This window comes from Hypanus sabinus, chromosome 6, assembly GCF_030144855.1.
Source record: "Hypanus sabinus isolate sHypSab1 chromosome 6, sHypSab1.hap1, whole genome shotgun sequence".
In the NCBI taxonomy this organism is placed as follows: domain Eukaryota; kingdom Metazoa; phylum Chordata; class Chondrichthyes; order Myliobatiformes; family Dasyatidae; genus Hypanus; species Hypanus sabinus.
In genome coordinates this window covers 153,540,235-153,564,294 of record NC_082711.1, presented here as the reverse complement: position 1 = coordinate 153,564,294, position 24,060 = coordinate 153,540,235, and the positions used below count along the sequence as shown (strand labels likewise).

The 24,060-nt window shown below is 41.1% G+C and overlaps 1 protein-coding gene and 1 long non-coding RNA gene across 3 annotated transcripts in view; one reads left to right on the top strand and one right to left on the bottom strand.

Annotated features, from left to right (window-relative positions):
* Positions 1 to 8,673, bottom strand: part of LOC132395974 (uncharacterized) — a 40,266-nt gene extending 31,593 nt beyond the window's left edge. The window contains exon 1 of the long non-coding RNA XR_009512798.1: positions 7,622 to 8,673. This is a non-coding gene — a long non-coding RNA (uncharacterized LOC132395974). The remainder of the gene's footprint in view (positions 1 to 7,621) is intronic.
* The window catches only part of LOC132395972 (double C2-like domain-containing protein beta), a 278,070-nt gene that overhangs the window by 113,914 nt on the left and 140,096 nt on the right, over positions 1 to 24,060 (top strand). The window lies entirely within an intron of this gene.

Here is a 24,060-nt window from a genome sequence, read left to right as displayed (position 1 = left end):
AAACCTATCGTTCAGGATGAGGTAGTCAATTGATTCCAAGGTTGGTTTCGTGGGAGAAGCCAGAGAGCGTTTGTAGGTGGTGACTAGTGGTGTGCTGTAGGGACTGGTGCTTGATGTGTAGTTATTTATCATCTGTATTAATGATTTAGATGATAATGTGTTAGATCTGCAAATTTACAGATAGCACCAAAACTGGGGGCATAGTTGACCGCGGGGAAGGCTTTCAAAGTGATCTGGACCAACTAGGACTGAAAATTGGGAGTTGGGATTTCATATAGAGTGTAAGCTGTTGCACTTTGGGTGAACCAGGGTAAGAATTATACAGTGAATGGTAAAGGAACGGGGTGTGCAAGAGAACAAAGGGACCTGGAATGCAGACCATAATTCCTTAAATGTAGTATCATAGGTAAACAGGGTTGTAAAGAGGACTTTTGGCACTGGGTTTTATAAATCAGAGCACTGAGAATAGGAGATGAATGTTATGTTGAAGTTGTAAAACACATTGGTAAGGCCTTATTTAGAGTATTGTGTGCCTTTCTGGTTACCTGCCTACAGGAAAGATATATCAATAAGCTTAAAACAGTGCAGAGAAAAAATGACATGGATGTTGCTGGGACTGAGGACCTGAGTTGCAGGGAAATAGGTTAGGTCTTTATTCTCTGGAGTGTAGAGAATGAGATCTCTATTTGAGATGTACAAAATTAAGAGCGGTACTGGTATGGTGAATGCATGCAGGCTTTTTCACCCCAGATTGGGCATGACTAGAATTAGAGATCAAAGGTTTAGAGTGAAAGGTAAACTATTTAAGGGGAAAATGAGGGGGGAGCTATCTCACTCAGAGGGTACTGCGAGTGTGGAATGAGATTTAAAGTACATTTAGTATCAAAATATGTATGCATATTACAACCCAGAGATTAGTCATCCCACTTTACAATCACGAAACAAAGAAAACCATAGAACTTGTTCAGAGGAAAACGTCAAACTCCCAACGTGCAAAAAGTAGAACAAATCATGCAAACAGCAAAAGACGAGTGGGAAAACACAGAATATAAGACACCAAACCACAGAGTAGTTGAAACAGTTTAGTTTAGTGAAATTCAGTTCAGCTTAGCACTGTTATTCATTGAGTGGAGGCAGCAGAACCTGTCCACCCTGACAGCACAATTGCACAAAATAGCAATTAAAAAAGAGTAACCAGGAAAACATCATGAACATATGTACTTTGAGTCCAAACCACAATCACAGACTGCGTCAATCAGACATTGCCCAAGACCGAAGACCGTGACACCATCTCTTGCCTTCTCCATCTCATGTCCAACCCCGCCCCCCCCACCAAGTCAACAGCATAATGTACTTTGATGAACACTGAAGCATATGTCCCAAATGAACAAACAATGGAAGAAGCTTGACACCTCCCAGCTAGTATGTAATCAGTAGCTACTGATGTGCACCACACTCAGAATTATCAGAAACAATTGGCAGGCCTTCATAGCTTTTCATTTGAACACTGTTCGGCCATGGATCATTTACCAAAATAAGCTCGAAGTATCAGATAATTTAATGCACACATTCTTTTTTAACTGAAACATTCACTTAATTGGATAAAGAGACATTTTATGTGGGCCATTAGCTGACTCAAGACCATTGTATGGAAAACATAATTAGCTAGTACATAGATCTGCATCCTTGTTTTCAAATTCCTCGATGGCCTCTCACTTCCATAGCTCCGATCTCATCTAAGTGAATGAGCCACCAAGGTTCCTGTACCCCTCTAACACTGACCAACTGAGCATCTCTCATTAATCGGTCCATTTAGCAACAAGACCTTCAGCTAGTAGCTCCTCTGTATATCTGAACGGCTTTCTACCGCTCTCTCATCAAGACAGTCATACAGTTGGCAAGCATGCCCTTCAACCCACTAAGTCCATCACGCACCCCACCCACGACACTAACCTGATTTTATTCTTCCCACGTTCTCATCAACTTCCCACAGAAGCTCTTTCTCTGTTCTACACTAGGGTCAATTTGCAGTGGTCAGTTAAGCTGCCAGTGTGCATTCCTTTTGGAATTTGGGAAGAAAAAAATGTACATTTTTGCCAAAGCAGTTCATCTAACAGCATCTCCATATATTGTGTGGTTACATTTTGATTGATAATTCTCCTGTGGAGAACATTGGAATAACTTACTACATTGCACATTATTATCGATGCAAATGGAAATTACACAAAGGCTGCTATGAACTGCTATCCCAAAGGATTCTTCTAGGGCATTGAAATTAGTAAAATGTTAGCTGATCTTAAATGAACAAAATTTCCATTACATTCATAAAATTTAGCTTGTTTTTTTTTCTCAGTGTAAAAATAATTGCTATTCTCTGGGTTTTGAAAGCAATGTAAATTGTGTGGCAGTCCTTTCAGTCTCCAGATTGGATGTTTAGAACCTGTGATTAGTCATTTCCAGCGCAGCCCTAATCTAATTCATATTCAAGACAAGTGACCTCTGAAGATTGCTGCCTAATTTGTGGTGCAACAAATAAAGTTAAGTTCATGGAAGGTGCTTTAGTAATATCAGAAATTTGACAGGTTGCCTATGCTCCTAGCAAAGAATTTGTAATGGACTGAATCTTGATTTCTGTTGAAGTCAGTGGTAAAGAAATCAGTGCAGTGTGTTAATAAATACAAAAGAAAAATCGGTTTGTTAGGCTTACTGCTAACCCCAATGTATGGAAAACATAATTAGGTAGCTCACCCATTGTATACTAAACAAAGTTCAGCACTGGAAATAATGAATAGGCTATCTAAAAGAATTGTACACTTTTAACTATTTTGTGCATCTGGATAACAAAATCAATTACTTCGAAGGATAGAAGAGTTCTCACAACTTTTTTTTTAATCACTCAATTATTTACAACATGGTGTATGGGTCTCATTCATGCATTTCTTGTTATTCATGAAACCCGGTAGAATTTTGCAATGCACATTATCTTCATCTGCAAGCAATCAACCAGAAGAACTGGCACAAAGTTATTTCCCTAAATTCTAAGTCAGCTGGTCAAAACTTAAACTGCTGACACAGCGCTGGTTGGAAAGGAAATTTAGCTGAAAGCACAAAAAGGAGAGAAATGGATCAATGCAAAATAAGTCATAAAAGTATTTTGAATATATTTTTTGCCATATTAACCTTTGCCACATGACCTGTCACTGAAGCAACATTTGCTGGGGTGTGTAGTGATAAAGCATTGTATTTGGATTAGAAATATAGAGAACAAGGTCTATTAAAATCTCTCTGTATTTATCCAAATGGAAGTGTTTCGATCTTGGTTAAAATCTTGACAGATAACTTTATCATTTGTACTAGTTAGAAACTTGGGGCAATGCTTGAAGGATTAAAAAGATAGCAACTTCAAGAAAGTCAGAGAATCTGAACCCATGTTGTAAAACCAGGATAAATAAAGGAACAAGATGTATGCAAGAGCTAAGGAAGAGACAAGATCATGAATTGTAAAGTTAAGATGTACAGTGGAAACTAGTTGCCATACCCAGGATATGAGAAAATATAAATGTAGCTTGAGATTGACGTCAGTTATCTATTATGAAACTGCAGTACAAAGACATCGAGTCATCAATTGATGAAAGCTTTGTAGATTTTTAGTAAAAGATGGTTGACCTGATTGATGTGTTTTATAGAGATAAAGGTCAAACGTGTACTTGTTTTTGCAGTTATGGCTTCAATATGATTTGTATTTATAAATATTGGATATGAAGTGTACTTTTAGATATTAACCCTACAGATGATAAACCCAAAAGGCAATGCAGATGCTGGAAATTGGGAGTAATACACACAAATGCTACAGTAACTCAGCTGGTCAGGCAGCATTGATGGAAAGGAATAAGCAGTTGATATTTTGGGCAGAGACTCCTAAGGACCCTGAAGGGTCTTGGCCTAAAATGTTGACCGTTTATTCCTTTCTGTAGAAGCTGCCTGAAATGTTGATTTCCTCCTACAGAAGAGGCCTTGCTTAATATTTGTAGATTAAAGTGAAAATACTTAGAAGAATAGAATTGAAATATACCATTAGTGACAAATGAGGAATGTTTTGAATTTTACAGCATCTCTCTTGCACCTCAACTTTCTCTTCAAGCGTAACAGTAAACTATCAATGATGGTGAATTTGTTCAGTCTATATTTCCTCTTAGAATGAAAAATGTTCTTCTTAAAATATTCATTGAGTGGAAGATATTAAATTAGATTGCCCAGATGTGATTCCAACTATCACAGTACCTCAGGCACACTACACTTGCCATGGGAACAATGCCAAATTTACGTCAACAAGCAATGACAGCGACAACTTACATTGTATATAGTCTCTTAATATTAAACAAAATGAGACAAGCTAAATCAGAAGAGCATAAAAACAATCATGCTGAGCCTAAGGAGAGTGCTTGTGAAGCTTGTGGAAAGGTTTGAAGGAAGGAGTGTGGGAATTCAGTGAATTAATTCAGTTGTCAATGGTGAAGGGATGGGGAAAGGCTGGAACCAGTGGATGGAAGTGACTGAGAGAAACTGTAAGCCTGCCAACTCTCTGATAAAAGGTTATTCTTCCTCAAAATGATATGAGGCAAAATTACAAATTCCAGCCTCAAAGTCTATTTGCCCTGGATGTTTTCTTCAGTGTGACGGATCATCTCAGAGTGTTCATCTTAAAGTTCAAAGTAAAATTCATAAATATCCCCATATACTACCCCAAGATTCATTTTTTGCAGGCATTCACAGCAGATGCAAAGAAACGCAATAGATCTGATGAAAAACTACACTCAAAAGGCAAACAACCAATGTGCAAAGGACATTGTGCAAATACAAAGGAGAAACAAAATAATGAGTATTGAGGGCATGAGTTGCAGAATCGTTGAAAGTGAGTCCATTGGTTGTGGAATCAGTTCAGTGATGGGGTGAGTGAAGTAAGCCTGATGAGTAAGGGGCAATAACTGTTCCTGAACCTGAGGGTGTGGGACCTAAGGCTCCTGTACCACCTCCCAGATGTCAGTTGTGAAAAGGGTGAAGGGCTTAGATGGTGGGCATCCTTAATGATGGATATTGCTGTCATACAACTTGTAGCTGTCCCCTATGGTGGCGAGGGCTTTATCTGTGATGGACTGAGCTGTATCCACGTTTTTTGTAGGGTTATTGTGTCTTGATATCCAGTTTTATTTAACTGTTCCCCTTTAACATTTTCCTCATGTGCCATAGCTGAGCATTTCCTGGATCTTGTATCAAATAATACCTATGAATTCCATTAGTGTAAAAGCTTTTAAACTCTGAAGGTAAATTTAAATGTAAATGGAATTAACAATGCTGGGAACCGAAACTTCAAAATCAGAAATAGCTCAAGATGTCTATCAAGCATACAAGGTAATAGTTTAAAACAGAAAGATGAAGCAAAAGAAGCAACACATAAAATGCTGGAGGAACTCAGCGGGCCAGGCAGCATCTATGGAAAAAGTACAGATGACGTTTCAGACCGAGACCCTCCTTCAGGACTGGAGAAAATGAGATGAGTCAGAATAAGAAGGTGGGGGAAGCAAAGCAAGGTGATAAGTGAAGCCAGGAGGGTGAAGTAAAGAGCTGGGAAATTGATTGGTGAAAGAGATGCAGAGCTGGAGCAGGGGGAATCTAATAGGAGAGGAGAGAGAAAAGCTGGAGGAGCACAGGGGGAGGTGGTAAGGAGATAATGTGAGAAATGGGGAATGGTCAAGAGGGGTGAGCATTAGAATGTCATTTTGTACGTTGAAACCATTCTGCAATTTAATAAGATCATGGCAGATCTATTGTTTTAGCACTATTTTCACACTCTAGCTCCATATCCCTCGACTTCCTCAATATCTAAAAATCTCAGGCATTGTCTCTGCAGCCTCTTTGGTAGTGAACTGAGTGAAGAAATTTCTCTATCGGTGGCAGACGCTTTAAGACTGTGTCACCTGATTCAAGTCACCCCAAGTGGTGGGAATTTCATCACTGTATCTGCCTAGTCAAGTGATTCGGAAATGAGATCACCTCTATTCTTCTAAACTTGGGTATATGACCAGTTGGCTTACTTCTCATTATGAGATAACACTCCCTGTACCTGGAAGCAACCTGGTAAGCTCTCATACCATTCCACTAAAACAGTAATATCTTCTTTAGATGCAATAGCAATTTTTTTTAAATATTTCAAGTGCTGTCTCATCAGGATCTTTTTTTACTCTAGTAAGATGTCTTTACTCTTGTACTCAAAAATCCCTTGCAATAAAAGTCAATATTCTGTTTACCTTCCAAATTGCTGACTGTACTTGCACATTAACTTTCAATGAGTTGTGCAAAACAAAATGTTCAAGTTCCTCTGACCATCGAGCTGTTTCAATCTCTCACCATTTGCAAAAGTAACCCATTTTTCTATTCTGCTTCCTACCAAAGTAAATGACCTCACAGTTTTCAAATTGCAGTCATTAGCCATGACCTCACACATTCACTTCGACTATCCACATCTCTGCATCCTTCCCAGACAGCACATTGCCATCTAGTTTTGTATTAGTGGCAAACTTGGATATGTTACTTGGTCCTCTCAACCAGCTTTGCAATCTTAATCCAAAACTGATAAATTTTAGCTCTTTGCCCACAAAGCAATTCTCAATCCACACCATAAAGTGTTCTGGTTCTGTTGAATAATAACCTGTGAGTCACTTGAATAATTTCTGGAAGTCCAAAAGTCTACTTGTTTGCCCTTACCGATTCTTTTATTTACAGCTTCAAAAAGAACTGATTTGTGGAATTTGATTTCTCCTTCATAAATTCATGTTGATGTTCCACCATCTCATTTGTCCTGTTACCACTTGCTGAATGAATTTTCTTTATCATTAGATACTCTTGCTGTGAGAAACTTCTAGAAATTTGTTTGTTTTGAAGTATTAATGTTTAGTGTGTCGACATTGTTGGCAAGAAGGTTACTTATTGTTTCCTGATTGCACTAGAGAAGTTAGAGATAGGCTGTTTTTTTAAGTACAGTAATTCTTATTGTTAAGGTACTCCTATAATGCTGGCTGATAGCTCCAGATTTTGAAGTCACCATGGTTTGTGGCCATGTACTTCTCTGAGCTAACAGACAGAGAAACACCAGTGTTGTAATACCTATTGTACATTAATGCCACTTTACTCATACTATTCAACCTCAAAATTACAGCTAGCTATATAGTTCAAAGGTTCACTTATTGTCTCGGTATGTACTGTACTGTATGCAGTATACAACTCTGAGAATCATCTACTCAGGATTGCCACAAAATAAAGAAAACCATGGACATCGTTCAAAGAAATCTAACCCTCCACACAAAAAATGGATCATGCAAACTGCAACGTGATTATCAACTCCCACACATGGGAAAAATAACATCAACCCTCCCCCCACAGGAAAAACAAATCGTGCAGATGGCAAGAACATCAAACCTTCAACCCCAATCTCTCCACACACACACACACACACACACTCACACACACTCACACACACTCACACTCACACTCACAGACACACACACACACACACACACACACACACACACACACACACACACACACACACACACACAACACTAACCTGGGTTGAACATGTCAATGGATTTAAAAAGGCTTCTGTTTTCCCCCCTTATCATTTGTACGATTCATTAAAAGAATTTGAAGTGAAATTTTAAAAAAGATCATTTTGCACTGCTATGTGTGTTCATTGGTAGGAAGGGTAGACAAGCAAGGATCGGCTTCAATATTGTTTCCATTTCTATTACTTGCATTATTTTCTCTCTGTTTGACTGGGAGGATTGGCAGCTGCTAGTAGATTGAAGAACTGTGTGAATGGTTTTGTCCTAGGGAAAATGTGGGTGTTTCTCCTGGAAGACATTGTCAGAGATGTAGCATGTTTGCACAATCTCAGCTACTGAAATGATTGTTGTAGCCTAGTGAACTGAGTGTTAATAGTTTACAAAGAACTTGTTAAATCTCTGTGCCATGCCAGGAGATTCCTGAGGTGTTTTTTTTTCAGATTAGCAATTACAAATTCAGCTGAGAAGCCCAGGATAGATGCATAAATGGCAGGCTGCCAACTGGGAGCGTTCCTGACTGTATTCCCACTACTGTTGCTGTTTTGTTACAGGCGAGATCTCTGGGATTCCCTTTAACCACACCTAAACTCATCCTTTCATTTTCCCAAGAGAACCACAACAGCGATATTGCTGCTTTTGTCATCGTTTTTGTCCACCAGCTGACTGCTGCCTATAAATATCTAATTTTGAGATTGAATTCTGTATCTACTCAATCATTTTTAGTTTATTATATAGCGTAGTATCTATCAACTCAAAAGGTCAAATGCATCAGTTGAATGGAAACCCTGTAGGTCAAGCAAACCCACTCCACACTTGTCACCCTGTGTAGTTTTCCCATTATGGCAATGAAGGCATTGGCTGCTATTCTTACTGACGAACTTCGTTTGGTATGAACATTGCCTTTGGTCTCGACTCCACGTGTACAATACTGGTGAGATCAAGTAGTATTATCGAAGTCTAAGGTGCTTTAAAGGCTCAAGATTTCAGTGACAGCTTTACTGGCTTTGTATGTCACATGTAGAGCTAATGCCATGCTCAACCTTGCCAACACAATTCAAACCATAATTTTTTATTTTCTGTTTTGTGAATTGTTTAAAAATGAGTTCATTTGAAATCCATTGTATGATGTGACCTCTTAATGTTTGTGTTTATTTCCTAAGATCATATCCTAAAAATTAGCTTTCATTTAGTCTGGCCGCATTTCTGACTGGAGTGCAAAAGCCATAATAATGCACTAAATAGCAGCTTGTGTTCCATTTTGTAAATGCAGATTAAAAAGCTTTCAAATAATTTAAAGAGGAGCTACTAAATTGCACAATCCTAATGCTTTCATGTGGCAAGGCACGCTAGAGTTTCATTAAAATTCACACGTCTTGCCTCCTGCTGTTTGACTGGGTTTTGTTTCCACAAGTGGCTGAGACCAGAGCATGTTGTTTAATTATCTAAAAGTGTATGATTGGGTAAATCAGAAAGACCCAGTGGTGTTCTCATGTCTCTATAGAACAATGTTATTGTGGTATATAAACTACTCTATAAACTCCATATACCTATATACAACCATTTGTATATGCTGGCTGGTGGCATAGTGGCATCAGCGCTGGACTTGGGGGCAGCAGGCTCTCTTGCATGCTCTCCATCCGTGCCTGGGTTGAGTGTCGAGCTAGCAACTTGACCTCGTAAAAAAAAATAAAACCTGGAGAGGGATGGGCTCCACCAAGTCTCAGATGCTCAAGACAATGAGCAATCACCAAAAAGGTTGGTGCAAAAAGCTTGTCATGACGGTGTCCCGAAGACTCCACCAGGAGTTAAGGACACGCACACACGTGTCTATATATACACATGTCCATAACCCCAGGTAAATGTATGTATATAGTAGTTTATAGAAAAAAACATATACCACAGACATTTTAGTCAGAGATAAACTTCTTGCATAATATTATATGCTGCTTTTTTTCCTTAACCTGTGAAACTGCAACTTCGGTTAATATTTATACAGTTGGTTTCACCCTTGCGTCTTTGAATAATTTATGTTAAGTATCATTAAGTTAATTGTAGAACCAAAAAATGCGACACAAAATGGAACAGTTCTCTGTGCAAATAAGAGAATGGAGCATTGAGAGCTTTTGTGCAAGCAAAAAAAAAGCTTTCAGCTCTACTCCTTTGGTAATCATAGTAAACTTGAATTTGCATTTCCTGCCAACAATAGTTCTGCTCTGCCTGCACCCTTAGTGGTTTGTAGTGGTTTGCATACAATAGCAGCAAAAAAGGAGCAACGGGAAACCAATAATAACTTGAACTAAAGGGTCCAATCTGCAAACAGTGCCGATTAAACCTTGCCCAAGTCCCAAGACTCTGGCATCATCCTCTGGCAGTATGGAACAAGAGGGAGAGACCGATCGAACGCAGGCACCTTCCTCCAGGAGCTGAGAATAAGACTGAGACTGTTCACACGCGGCCAGATGGTGTTGAACAACAGCTGGCCCTTCTGCCCGTGTCTTCGTTGATTTCAATCTACCTTGGCACTGAAATCAGTGAGATCAGCAGGAAATGGAGATGCAGATGTGCTGTCACTCCATCTCCAGGCTGCACACCTCACCAAATTCCCTCAGAGAAAGCAAAGCGCCAGATTGCTCAATCAGCCCAAAAACACGCCATCAAAATGTAGATCCCAGGATGCAACAGTAGCAGAATCATATTTGAAAGAAGTTGTAGTAAAAGCAGTAATTGCATGTATTGTCTGAAGGATGTCACTTTTGGTCACGTTGTTTGCTGTTGACATCTTCCTTCAGTTCTTTCAAGGGAAGTTTGTTCATTTTCTGAGCTCCCCATCGTCAGAAAATTGTTCCCCTGCTGAAATGACCAGCTTGTTCAGAATGTTTTGCAGTACTTTGTTCTGGGCTCTGCGTGGCTTGCTGTCAGCAGATACTGAGGCATTTATCATACTCCCGCTCCTCTCTGCTGCCTTTCATCCAACTGGTTTGCTCATTGTGCACCAAGAGGTTAATGTACTTGAGACTTGGTTGGGAACGCCATCAGGCCTTGGAAGTGTCAAAAGCACTAGGACCAGAGTTAAGTGGTCTCAAGCCACTTTCCCTTCGACCTGACTGTCCAGGAGCTTTCTATTAGTGGACTTCCATGCAGAAAGGGCTGTATGAAATCAAAATAAGACTCAACGTAAGAAGAAAAACAGGATTGATTAATAATAAAAAGCATTTTTTTCATTGTGACACTAATGTAACAGCAGCCAAAATATTGGTCGTCTTGGTAGTACTGTACAAATGTGAAAGGCGGACTCTTGCTTTCTACCAAAGTGCATGACCATATACTTGGCTACACAAATTCCATCTGCCACTTCTTTGTCCATTTTCCCAGTCTGTCCAAGTCATTCTGTGGACTCCTTGCTTGCTCAACACTACCTGCCCCTCATCTGGAAACTTGGCTGCAATGCCATCAGTTCCATTATCCAGGTCATTGACATATAACGTGAAAAGAAATTGTTGCAATTCTGAACCCCGTAGAACACCGTTGGTCACTTGCAACCAACTAGACCAGGCACCTTTATTCCCACTCTTTGCCCCCTTATCAATCTTCTATCCATGCTATTATCTTTCCTATAATACTATGAGTTCTCATCTTGTTAAGCAGCCTGATGTGCGACACCTCGTCAAAAGCCTTCTGAAAATCCAAGTAAGCCACATCCTCTGACTCTACTTTGTCTATCCTGCCTGTTACTTCCTCAAAGAATTCCAACAGATTTGTCAGGCAAGATTTCCCTGAAGGAAACCCTGCTGACTTGGGCCTATTTTTTCCATTTGCCTCCTAGTACCCAGAAACCTCATCCTTAATAATGGATTCCAACACCTTCCCAACCACTGAAGTCAGGCTAATTGGCCTATAATTTCTCCTGCCTCCCCCTCCCTTGGAGTGGAGTGACATATGCAATTTTCTTGGCAGCTCATCTAGGAGAAGGAAAACTCCGATCTCAAATGTTCGCTGCCTTGCAGCTATACCTATTCATGGGGAAGGCTTGGAAGAGTACTGTTGCCTGCACAATCTGTTCAGCTACCTCTTGCCTCCAGGAACTCCAGCCATTGCTATTCTGCTGTCATCCCTGATAGGGTCACAATCCAATCAACTTTGGCCAGCTCCTCTCTTATGCCTATGTAGTTCCCTTTACTCTACTGTAATACTGATGAATTTGATTTTAGCTTCTCCTTCTTAAAACTTCTGGGTGAATTCTGTTATATTATGATCACTTTCTCCTTGGGGTTCATTACATGGCACCCAGTCCAGGATTGTGTTTTCTCTAGGGGGCTCGACCACAGACTGCTTTAAAAAGCCATCTTGTAGCCATCCTACAAATTCTCTCTTGGGACCCACCACCAACCAGATTTTTGCAATCTGCCCTGCATCTTAAAAACCCATGGAGCTATTGTAGCATTGCCCTTATTACATGTCTTTTCTGTTTCCCATTTTAATTTGTCTCTCACATCATTGCTACTGTTTGGAGGCCTGCATAATAACTCCCACTGGAGTCTTTTTACCCTTGCAGTTTCTTAACTCTACCCATAAGGATTCAACATCTTTGGATTTGATATCACCTCTTTTGTAAGAATTTGATTTCAATTTTTACCAACAGTCAGCACACACCCTCTGTCTACCTGCCAGTCCTTTTGATGCAGAATGTATCCTTGGGTGTTAAAATCCCAATGTGATTTTCTTTCAACCATGACTCAGTGATCCCCACAATGTCATACCCGCTAATCTCTAATTGCGCTGCAAGAACAATTACCTTATTGTGGGTACTGCATGCATTCAAATATAACACCCTGTGTCCTCTATTATCACCCTTTTTAATTGTTCCTCACGTAACACTTCAACTCACCCCACTGACTGCAATTTTGCCCCATCATCTGCCTGTCCTTCCTCACAATTCACTGTGCAATGCATCGACTTGTATAGCAACAGCCCTATCTTCAGCCTTATCTCTCCAGTTCACACACCCCTGCCAAATTAGTTTAAACCCTTCCCAACAGCTTGAGTAAACTTGCTCACCATGATATTGTCCTGTTGGGTTCAGGTGCAACCTGTCCTTCCCCTGCAGGTTGTACCTTCTGCAGAAGAGAACCCGGTGGTCTAAAAGTCTGAAACCATGCCTTTTACATCACTCCCTCAGCCACTCATTCACCTGTACTATCATTCTTTTCCTGGTCTGATTAGTCTTGGTAATCCAGAGAATGCTACCTGGTAGGTCCTACTCTTCAGCCTCTGACCTCACTCACTGCACTGGGCATCTCATTTCTACCTATGTCACTGGCACCAAACCTCTAGCTCGGGGGTCGGCAACCCGCGGCTCCGGAGCCACATGTGGCTCTTTTACGTCTGTGCTGCGGCTCCCTGTTGCTTTGGGAAATAATTGGTTGTGGCGACCCTTTTCCTGGCACATCCGAACCGACTCACAATTAGATAGCCTACGGGGGTTTGCGAGCACAGAGCTTTGGAGCCTCTGCGCCATGGGGGGGCAGGTTGAGGGAGGCTTAAAAGTGAGGCTGAAGATTTCGAATAAAGTTTTTTCCTTCGACTGTAGTTACCGACTCCGTGTCGTAATTTTAGCGCTGCGTGTAGCACACCGCTACATGGTCAGTATTTAATTAAAATGTATTTTATGTTAGTTTGTTAGTTTTTGAAATGTAAATCTAAATTTGAAGATTATGGTGATCTTGTACAATCTAAATAAGACGTTGTGGCGACCCATTTCCTGACACATCCGAACCGGCTCACAATTAGCCACCGTTCCGGCTAAGGGAGATAGCCTACGGGGGTTTGTGAGTACGTGTCTTTTGCAGCATCCGCGCCCATGGGGGGCGGGTTGAGGGAGGCTTAAAAGCAAGGCTGTTTAGTTCGAATAAAGCTATCTTTGACTGCAGTTTACTGACTGCGTGTAGCAACCGCTACAACGTGTTTTTATCGCTGGCTGTCCAGAGGGGAGGTGCTGAAACGCTTTGTCGCGTGTCTGGAAGAAGTGAAAACTTTCCTGGGCAGCAAAGGGCTCAACTTTCCTGAGCTGGAACAGCCAGAGTGGCTGGAAAAGCTACACTTCATGGTAGACATGACAGCGCACCTGAACACGCTGAACACAGCTCTTCAGGGGAAAGGACGTACAGCCCTGCACATGTGGAGGATGTTTTGGCATTCGAGCGCAAGTTGACAGTGTTTGCCAGAGATTTACAGAAAGGCACATTGTCTCACTTCCCCAATTTGAGAGAGTTCAAACAAGGTCACGACATGATAAATTCGGAGTATTTACATTCTGCAATCATCGCAATGCAAACATCGTTTGGGAAACGCTTCTGTGAGTTCAGAGAGGAAAAAAACACATTATCCTTCCCGGTCACTCCCCTAAGCATAGATCCATCCCTACTGAATACGACTGCATTGTCAGGTGTGAGTCAACCTGAACAAGTATGATAAATATTTTAATTGCCTATTATTTTACGTATATTCATATGTTTTCATTGTTCAGTGAAATAGTCCTTTTATTTTTCAGGTTGACAGCTGGCTGACGTTATTTTTGGTTTGCTGCTGGCGGCAAATTTAAGTTTGGCGTTTTTCATAAATACAAGAAGGACTCAAATAGATGTTGGGTATTTTACTTCAAAGTAACCTTCAACCCAACGTCTTTTTTTCGGAGTTCAAAATGTTTTTGTTGCATGCAGAAATGTAATTTCGTTTTCTCTGCAGGAGTTCATCAATTTCATAAATTCAACACATTATAGTTTGTTTATACATAGCATAAAGGCAAAACAAAACGTTGTATGCAGTGTTATTTCATTTTAAATGTCAAACGGGTTTTGCGGCTCCCAGTATTTTCTTTTCTGTGGGAAACGGGTCCAAGTGGCTCTTTCAGTGGTAAACGTTGCTGACCCCTGCTCTAGCTGCTCACCCTCCCTCTTGAGAATCTTCTGCAGCCGCTCTGAGACTTCCTGGACCCCGGCACCTGGGAGGCAATGCACCATCCTGGCGTCTCTTTCTTGGCCACTCAATCTCCTGTAGAACACCCTAACTACTGAGCTCCTGTCAGTGTCGCTCTGTCTGCCATTAGCCTTTCTTGATGAGCCTCAGGCCAGCAATAGTACCACTGGCCTGGCCATTGCTGCTGTGTCCTGACAGGTCATTCCCCCACCTTCCCCAGTATTTTCCAAAGGGGTGTACTTGTTACTGAAGGAGATGGCCAAAAGGAAACCCTGCACTGTCTGCTCACTCACCTTACTTCTCCCTGTGTTAACCCACATATTATCTGAACCCTACATTCTGGATGTGACCATCTGTGATGTTTTCAGTCTCCTGGATGACCCCAGATAAATCCAATATGATAAAGGATCCTGAGTTCCTTGACCTTGTCAGTCAGGAGCCGAAATTGGGTGCATTTCTGGCATGTGTAATCATCAGGGAGATTAATAGGTAGCCTGAAACCTCACATCTCACAGGAGAAGCTTTCTGCGGCCTTAATTACCACCCTGCCTGTAATTGTTATGCCTCTAACTTCTCGAGCTTAGTTCTAGCTTGTGCCTATTCTCACCACTCTAATACTGTCCACTCAGACAACGGCTGTTCCAACAATGGCTGCTCTGCATACACCTTTTTTTGGCCCCTGCTTTGAGTCTAGTCAATTATGATTGCAGCCCTCCAAAACGTTCCAAAAGGCCCCAGTCTCTTTTTAGACCTTGTGCTGCCTCACCAACGAATGCCATTAATAAGATCAGACTAAGGCAAAATTTATTCTCTGGTATCTCATTTTCCCCCACACCGCAGCAAAGACAAATGTGCAATCAGCAATTAGCATGAATCCTGGTGATCGTTATCCTCTGGGGTGCGATTAGATTTCTAGTGAAATGTTCTGGAAAGACGAGACCAGCCATTTTCCTGGTATCACTGAACTGAAACTTCTCAATGTGTGGTCTTTTAGCTTTCTTCCAGTTAAGTAGCAGACGGTTATCCTATGTAGAATGTAAATGCTGCCAACACACAAATTGCCACATCCCATTAGTTAACAGCTATCCTTCTGGCAGGACTCCCAACAGATGGCACTGTTTGCAATGACTTTCATTGGCATTATTTACCAAATGAAATGTTAATCAGTCTACAAACAATCGTATTGATGCTGATCTTTATTTCTGCGCATTTCCTGAGATGAGTGTCTGACGAATTGTATAAATAGTACCGTATATAGAGTAATTCAATTCCAGGGTTCCATTTTCAATTTATAAATATTTCATGCAAGTTTTAACACCTCAAAAATCATGAATTTTATTGAATGATCTTTTTTTGAGCAATCTTAGATGACCTAGAAAGGTTAATGCTCAGGATATGTTATGATTTATAATGCCTCTTTAATTTCTTTTGAAGAGGCAATCTCTTGCCTATGTTTAAATCATTGTTGTGACAAAAGTTTTCTGCTTCAGGTCTTTGTCCATTAGGAACTGGACTTGAACTGTCTAAATTTATTCCACCTGGGCTGAGTGACCTGGGACCTTTCTTTGTAGTGAGAGGTGTATAAACCTGTGAGAGGTAGAGCGGACAACCGGTGGTTTATTTCACAGGACCAATACCAGAGGACGTCCGTTTAAGGTGAGTGGAGCAAAGTTTAGGAGAGACGTCAGAGGAAGGTTTTGCAATACACAAAGTGGTTGTGTGCCTGGAATGCACTGTCCTGGTTGTGTGGCAGAGGCTGACACAATATGAGATTCTTAGCTTGGCACATGCATATTAGAAAAAAATGGGTAATGGGCTGTGTAGGAGGGAAGATCTTGGCTGATTGTGGAGTAGGTTTGTACAGAGTGGCACACCAGAGTGGACCATAGTTTGCTGTGCTGTTCTATCGTATTAGAATACTATAGTATACTAAACTATAGTTGTAGGCTTCAAAGACAGCTTTCATATCATCAGTCTGGGCTGGATTGGAATACAGAGACGAATGACTAAATCATTGCATCTAGTGTGGTTTCCCTGGAATTATGCTTAACTTGGCCTGACTCTTTAAAGATTCTACCCAGGTGATTCCTGCAAGGGATGTACTAAAAAGGCAGATCCAGATAACTATGGCTGTTCAAAAACTCCTGGGGTCAATTAGAGGTTAATTGCATGCTGCTTGTGAATTTCTTGCCTATGGTCAATTTGTAAGGTTAGAGATGTTTTTTACTTTTATGCTTTGAAATGTGACATTTAAAATCTAATAGACATACAGGTGAGATAAGATTTTTTTCATGCACTGTAAAGCCAGTAACACACCTCGTACTAAGTCGAATGATGTGCTGTTTTAGTATGACAAGAGCATTATGTTATGTATTTTGCTGCTAAGATGAGTCTACATTCCTTTGAGACCTAGAAATCTAATTCCAGTTAAGTAAACACTGGGTGTTTTAATGAGAGTTTAATTGCAATTCAGGCTCTGAGTTTGAATCCCAGATTTGATTCTTATTTTGCAAGTATGATTGATAAGGTCAATTAGGAGTCTTCAACATTGAATGCATGGCTGCCATGCCAACTGGGCTGCTCATTAGGCACTTGATGCATTTGTGCTGAAATGTGGTAGAAAGGAGGACAATGGAAACAATGTGGCTTGTTAGGGGTTACCTAGAACCCTGGTGACAGAAGAAGAAGAAAGCCCTTAACTCTGAGCTCCAAACGTTGTGACGGCAATTTTTTTTTTAAGCAGCCTTTCTTATTTTTACGAGGCCAAGTTGCTAGATCGACGCTCAACCCAGCACGGGTGGAAAGCGTGCAAGGGAGCCGGCTGGATTAGAACTCGGGAGCCTTCGTTTCGAAGTCCGGTGCTGATGCCACTAAGCCACCAGCCTAGTGACAGTACTGAAGAAATATGGAGGGAAGGGAGTTTGTCTCAGAATTTGGTTCTCCTTTCTGTTTTTAGACCAAGGTTGTAATGGGGTCTGGGGCAGGAGTGATTTTAGCAGAATGCAAACTGAGCTTTCATGCATGTGGCTTGTAATAGCACCTTTCCTCAGCTCACTGATGACAGAAAATAGGTCAATGGGTAACAACATACTGATTGGGCTTGTTCTGCACTCTGGATAGAAGGTAGAAGGGCAACTTCCCACTTTGTCGGCTAGATGCAAGGGGTGCACATTTGGGAATAGATTGACTAAGGTTTCGGTCATTCTGGAGTGCAACCCTTCATTGCTGCAGCAAGATGCTGTCTTCATAGTGAAGAGCGCGCTCTGAAGTCCTGGGCACACAGTAAATAACATTAGCTTGAAGACTGCGTTATTGGATGATGCTCAATGCCTCTGGCTGAAGGGAATTGCAACCATTTATCATCCTAAGGATGGACCTTGTGGTTCAAGCTGACCCCTCCCACTTCCTAATTCTCCACTATTATTCACATCTATTATGCTGTAAGATCACTTGGCTCTGCCCACTGCCTGCTGCTTCTGCAGTTGATGTAAAATAGAATACACTTATTATACAAATTGGTCTTTTCACAATTTATTTGATGCAAATTCAGTGTGGTAGCTTTGTCCGAAAGACTTGGCCAGCTCAGTCAGCGCTGGTAGTCCAGGGTCTTTGGACATGGTTCCCAACACTAAAGCATATTCTGTCACCTGGCTTCTCTCATGAATTCTCCATGTGCGGGAAGCTCTCCTGCTCATCAGCTGAGGGAAAGCGGTAAGTGACAGTCAACCTCGCATTTAACGGGAGCTGTATCTGGAATGAAAAATATCAGAAATTTTCACAATTAATGGAAGTTTGGCCGAGGATTCCAAGTGTTAAATTTGTACGATACATGAAGCTAAGTTGGATTGTAGATGGTCAAGAGGATATAAAAAGGCTTCAAGAGGGTATAAGCAATCTTATTGAGTGGGTAACAACATGGCAGTTGGAAGGTGGGGGGACGGGAAGCAAGATTTCTACCAGTAGATCTCCTTGCGCATAAAAAAACCAGAAGCTGAAATGCAAGTGCAGCAGGCAGTGAGGAAGGCAAATGGTACGTTGGCTAATATAATGCGAGAGCAAGAGTACTAATGCATTATTTCAGTTATGTCTCAGTAGGTCCACACCAGGTATATACTGTCCAATTTTGATATCCTTCCTTTCTTTAAAAAAAATGGATTTGCTTCACAGAAGGAGCAGTGAATTTTCATCATACTGGTTCCTGGGATGTCAGATCTGTCATGAAGTGTAAACGAATAGGCAAGACCTCTTCTTCAGAATTTTGATGGCTGAGAAGCAACACTTTTAAGGGCTCACCATAGTAGATAAGTGGAGTGTGTATTCCTGGATGAAGGATCGACAATTACAGATCAAAAAATACAGCAGAATATCTTGGACAGAAATGTGGGTGGAGAAATTTCTTCACTAAGTGGTGAATCTTCTGAATTCTCTATGCCACAGTACTGTAGGGGATTCAGTAATTGACAGAATTCAAATTGGAAATTAATTTATTTCTGAATATTGAAGGAATCAATGGGGCAGGGCGGAAAAATGGCTTTGAAGTGCAAGATCAGCCGTGATCTTGCTGAATGGCAGAGCAGGTTTGAAGTGCTGAATAGCTTTCTCCTCCTTTTTGTTTTTCTGACGCAAGTAAACATTCCTGTATGTTGCCTGCAGAGTGTAGTCTGCCAATGTACCCAATCACAACTCTGGATTTTGGGCTGAGAGCCAGTCAGGTGAATGACACTTAAACTATTGCTTAAGCATAATTGGGCAGGTCTCTAACTAAGGTACAGGGTCCTGCAATGCTCACAAGACAACATTGGCCAATTGGTCTGATCCACGTTTACCTCTGTCACATTTAATTCTGGTGCATAGGTCAATGAGTGTGTGTGTTTTTACTGTTTATACATAACGGTTTGATGGCCCCATGACATGCTGAAGCCACTGCAGAAACTATTTTAAGTATCAATCATTGCGCCAAAGGCTCATGCTGGAAAAGGACAACAGATGTCCTTCCAGAGGGAAGTTAGTGAACCAGATTGTTCCTTGTGGAAGTCTGGTGGATTCATGGTCTGGTTGATGACGCTTGCCTTTTAATTCCACATTATTTCATTAATTGAATTAGCTGTCATCAAGGGAGTTGAGCGTGCGCCTCCAGGTCACGTACAGATCTCTGGGGAGCTTTGTCCAGTACCTTCGCAGCTATGCTGCCAATCTAATACCAACATGAGGCTTTTTATTTTCTACACCATAATATATTGTGGCTTGATTTGAATTTAACGTTCCTAACACTTCATACTTTTATAAATGGTCTTGTTTTAGTGCTGTTGGAGATGCGAAGGGACAGCACGTTGGCCCGGCAGTGAAGCAGTTCGTACTGTTTCACCACGTTTCCACAGACCTGACCTCCGGCATTGGCTGTGTGGAGGTGACAAGTTCGTCCCATGAGTCAATGGGTTTGCACTAAGCACCCTGGTTTTCTCGCAAATATCACTAAAATATTTGGTAGTGAAAGAAAGTAGCAAAAAAAAAGTTGAGTTAATGAGCACGTGTGGTAGAAAGGTAATAAAGAGAAGGGATGGATTTCTCTGAGAGCTAGTATGGAAGCCTGGGCTGAATTGTCTTTAAATAAAGTAATAAAGACCATAAGACTTGAGAACAGAATTAGACATTCAGCCCATCGAGTTTGCTCTGCATTCCATCAGGGCTGATTCGTTATCCTTCTCAACCCCATCATATCCTTGCTTTAGAAATGAATGCTAATATTGCATTTGCCTTCCTTGCAAGTTGACCTTTAGGGAATTCTGCAAAAGGACCTCCATATCCCCTTTGCTCCTCTGATTTTTGAGTTTTCTCTCTGTTTAGAAAACAGTCTACGCCTTTACTCCTTGTCCCAAAGAGTGTAATCGTACATTTCCCCACACTATATTCCATCTGCCATTTCTTTGCCCATTCTCCCAATCTGTCCATGTTCTTCTGCAGACTCCCTGCTTCCTCAACACTATCTGCTCCTCCACCGATCTTTGTATCATCTGAAAACTTGACCACAAAGCCATCAATTCCATCATCCAAATGATTGGCATAATGTATAAGGTGAAAGTTAGTCTTCCCAATACTGACCACTTGTCACCAGCAGCCAACCAGAAAAGGCCCCTTTATTCTGACTCTTTGCCTCCTGCCAATCAGCCAATCTTCTGTCCACCTTCCCTGTAATACCGTGGGTTATTATTTTGTTAAGCAGCCTGAGGTGCAGTACCTTGTCAAAGGCCTTCTGAAAATCCAAGTATATAACCTCTGCTGATTCTCCTTTGTCTATCCTATCTGTTATTCCCTCAAAAAATTCCAATAGGTTTGTCAGGCAAGATTTCCCCTTGAGGAAACCATGTTGACTTTGGCCTACTTTATCATGCACCTCCAAGTACTTTGTATCCTCATCCTTTATAATAGACTCCAACATCTTCCCAACCACTGAAGTCAGGCTTTAATCACCTGCCTTTTGCCTCCCTCCCTTCTTATAGTGGAGTGAAATTAGCAATTTTCCAGTCCTCCTGAAACTTTTCCAGAATCTAGTGAATTTTTGAAAAATCATTACTAATGCCTCCACAATCTCTTCAGCTACCTGTTTCAGAGCCCTTGTGTGTGGCTCATATGGTCCAGGTGACTTATTTTCAGAGTTTTCAGCTTCCTAAGCACCTTCTCCCTAGTAATAGCAACTGTACTCACTTCTGCCCCCTGACATTTTCCACAGTGAAGACTAATGCAAAATACTTAAGCTCTTCTGCCATTTCTTTGTCCCAAGTTACTACTTCATCAGCATTATTTTCCAGTGGTCCGATATCTACTCTTGCTTCACTTTTAGTCTTTGTATATCTGAAAACATTTCTGGCATCCTCTTTGATATTTTTGGCTAGCTTATTTAATCTTTCTTTTTTAGTTGCCTCATGCTTTTAAAAACTTCCCAGGCCTATAACTTCCCAATAATATTTATTATATTATATGTTCTCTCTTTTGCTTTTATGCTGTCTTTGGCTTTCCTTGCCTCCCACAGTTGCTCATCCTCACTTTAGAATACTGCTTTATCTTTGGGATGTATCTATGCTACGCCTTCTGAATTGCCCCAGAAATTCCAGCCATTTTTGTTCTGCCATCATCCCTGCTGGTATCCCCTTCCAATCAATTTTGGCCACCTCATCTCATGTCTCTGTAATTTCCTTTATGCCCAACTAGAACTGAAGGTCCACGTGCAGCCTTAAGTTGGCAGTGAGAAAACAAAATGATCAGGAATGTCATGAAGTATATGAATTTGAAAATGTATTTAGTTTATGAGTGTGAAGAGTAAATTGTTATGAATAGGTTGCCATGAAATCTTGTTTCACTCAATTAATTGAAAATGCTATTTAAGACTGTTGCAAAACATAAAGAGCAAAATTGTAATCTTTATGTAATATTGGTATAAACTACTGAATATTCTGATATAAAGTATAACTGTGAAGCTATTTGTCATTCTCTACTGCCACTATGCAAGGTAACTTGAAGTGTTCTCCATTTGAATTTGTCAAGATTGTAGGAAAGCAAATATCCTGCTGTTGAACATATGGACTAGAATTCAAATAAACTAGTGGATGTACAAAGTAATTGAGACGTCTGTTGGGTCTCTGATTTCCTATACAGTGAATCAATGGAAATGCTCAATGGGTCTTTCCAGAAGCATTATCATACTGGAAAGTGGATCAGAATCAATGATTACTCCTGCTCATTTTTACATGTGGTGCTTCTCTCTGCTTTCAGTCTCTGGTGCGATGGCTGATATTACATTCAACAGAGTTAATGGTCAGAATGAGGGAGTTTTAATATCGGTCCAAATAATAAGAAAAAGCTATTTATTTTCAACCTCCTCACTGATTTAATTTTATTTGCCAGGACTTGTTGACAGATCTGGGACTCATTACTGCTTGCCTTTGTCAGATATAAGGAAGATGACATCTTCAGCAGGTCAGACAGTATCAGAATTGGACAAAATTGGACAGACCACCAGGCATTGACCAAGGACATAAAGCATAACAAAACCATGACATGCCCAGTTCTCTTCACAAGCGTCATGGTTCTAAAGTTTAAATTGGCAGAGATTTTCCAATATACTAGTTGATATAATAGCTTGACAGTCATACTTGCAAAATGATGCTTCACAGATAACATGTTGGATGACCCCTGAGGTACATCCTGACCGCTGGCCAAGTAGACCACTCAGAGATGGCAGTACAGTGGAATACAGTCTGGAGCGAGTAGCTTTAGGATTCCACACTCCAAAGTTCTTGATGTCCTGTGACATCAAATCAAGCATTAGCAGGGCAAGTCTTCCTGATTACCAACTGCCATCCTCCCATAGCCCGTGCTCCTCCCGGTCCAATTGAGCTTGAAGCAACACTGAAAGTAGTTTGGGCACAGAATGTAGTCTGGGTTGATGCATGTCCATTAGCAAAGGTGGTCGGTAGCATCACCGAAACCAGATTTCAGTCAATTCATTCATGAAATGGCAGAGAGCACTGGATATAGTTAAAGGAACCAGACAACAACCCAGTTGCAACACTGAAGATCTGCACTCCAGAGCCATCTGTGCCTCTATCCATTTTACTCCAGGTTCAACAGAGACCACAACCCAACCATTTGGATGCACAGACACAAGAAATCTGCAGATGCTGGAGATCCAGCAACACACTCAAAATGCTGGAAGAACTCAGGCCAGGCAGCATCTAACAGTTGAAGTTTTGAACTGATACCCTTCACCAGGGCAAGCTTTGGATGCCAGTAATCTGCTAACTGATGAGCTAGTTTAGATTTCATTGTTTGTTATTTATGCCCAGCACCTCTTCTGGGCATAGGCCACCAGCAGCAGCTCGTCAGTCTTTTGTCCTGGCCCATTCTTTCAATTTGTCCCCAGGTCCTGCCCATCTTTGAAGATCCTTCCTCTCCCAGGGGTGAGGTGTTTGGAGTTTCTGTGGGTGTTTTCGTAGCAATGCATTTTTTTACAGAATGGGTTTGCTCCTCTTTCATCCATAGCAGTGTTAGTTTAGATATTGCCAGGACCAAATGTTCATAGAGGAAGATGGTGATGGTTTTTTTGGAGGTCTATCATGTAAGCTGGAGGACATTATTACAGAAATGACTCAAAGGTTGCTCTATCAGTGACCATTCCCCCACCATAAGTTGTAAGTAGTGAAGTTTGCCAAGAAATTGCATAATAGAAACATAGAAAACCTGAAGCACAATACAAGCCCTTCGGCCCACAATGCTGTGCCGAGCATATACTATCTTTAGAAATTACCTAGTCCTCTATTTTTCTAAGCTTCATGTACCTATCCAAGAGTCTCTTAAGAGACCCTGCTGTATCTGCCTCCACCATTGTCACTGGCAGCCCATTCCACACACTCACCACTCTGTGTGTGTTTTTTTTAAATTAAAAAACTTGCCCCTGATAACTCCTCTGTACCTG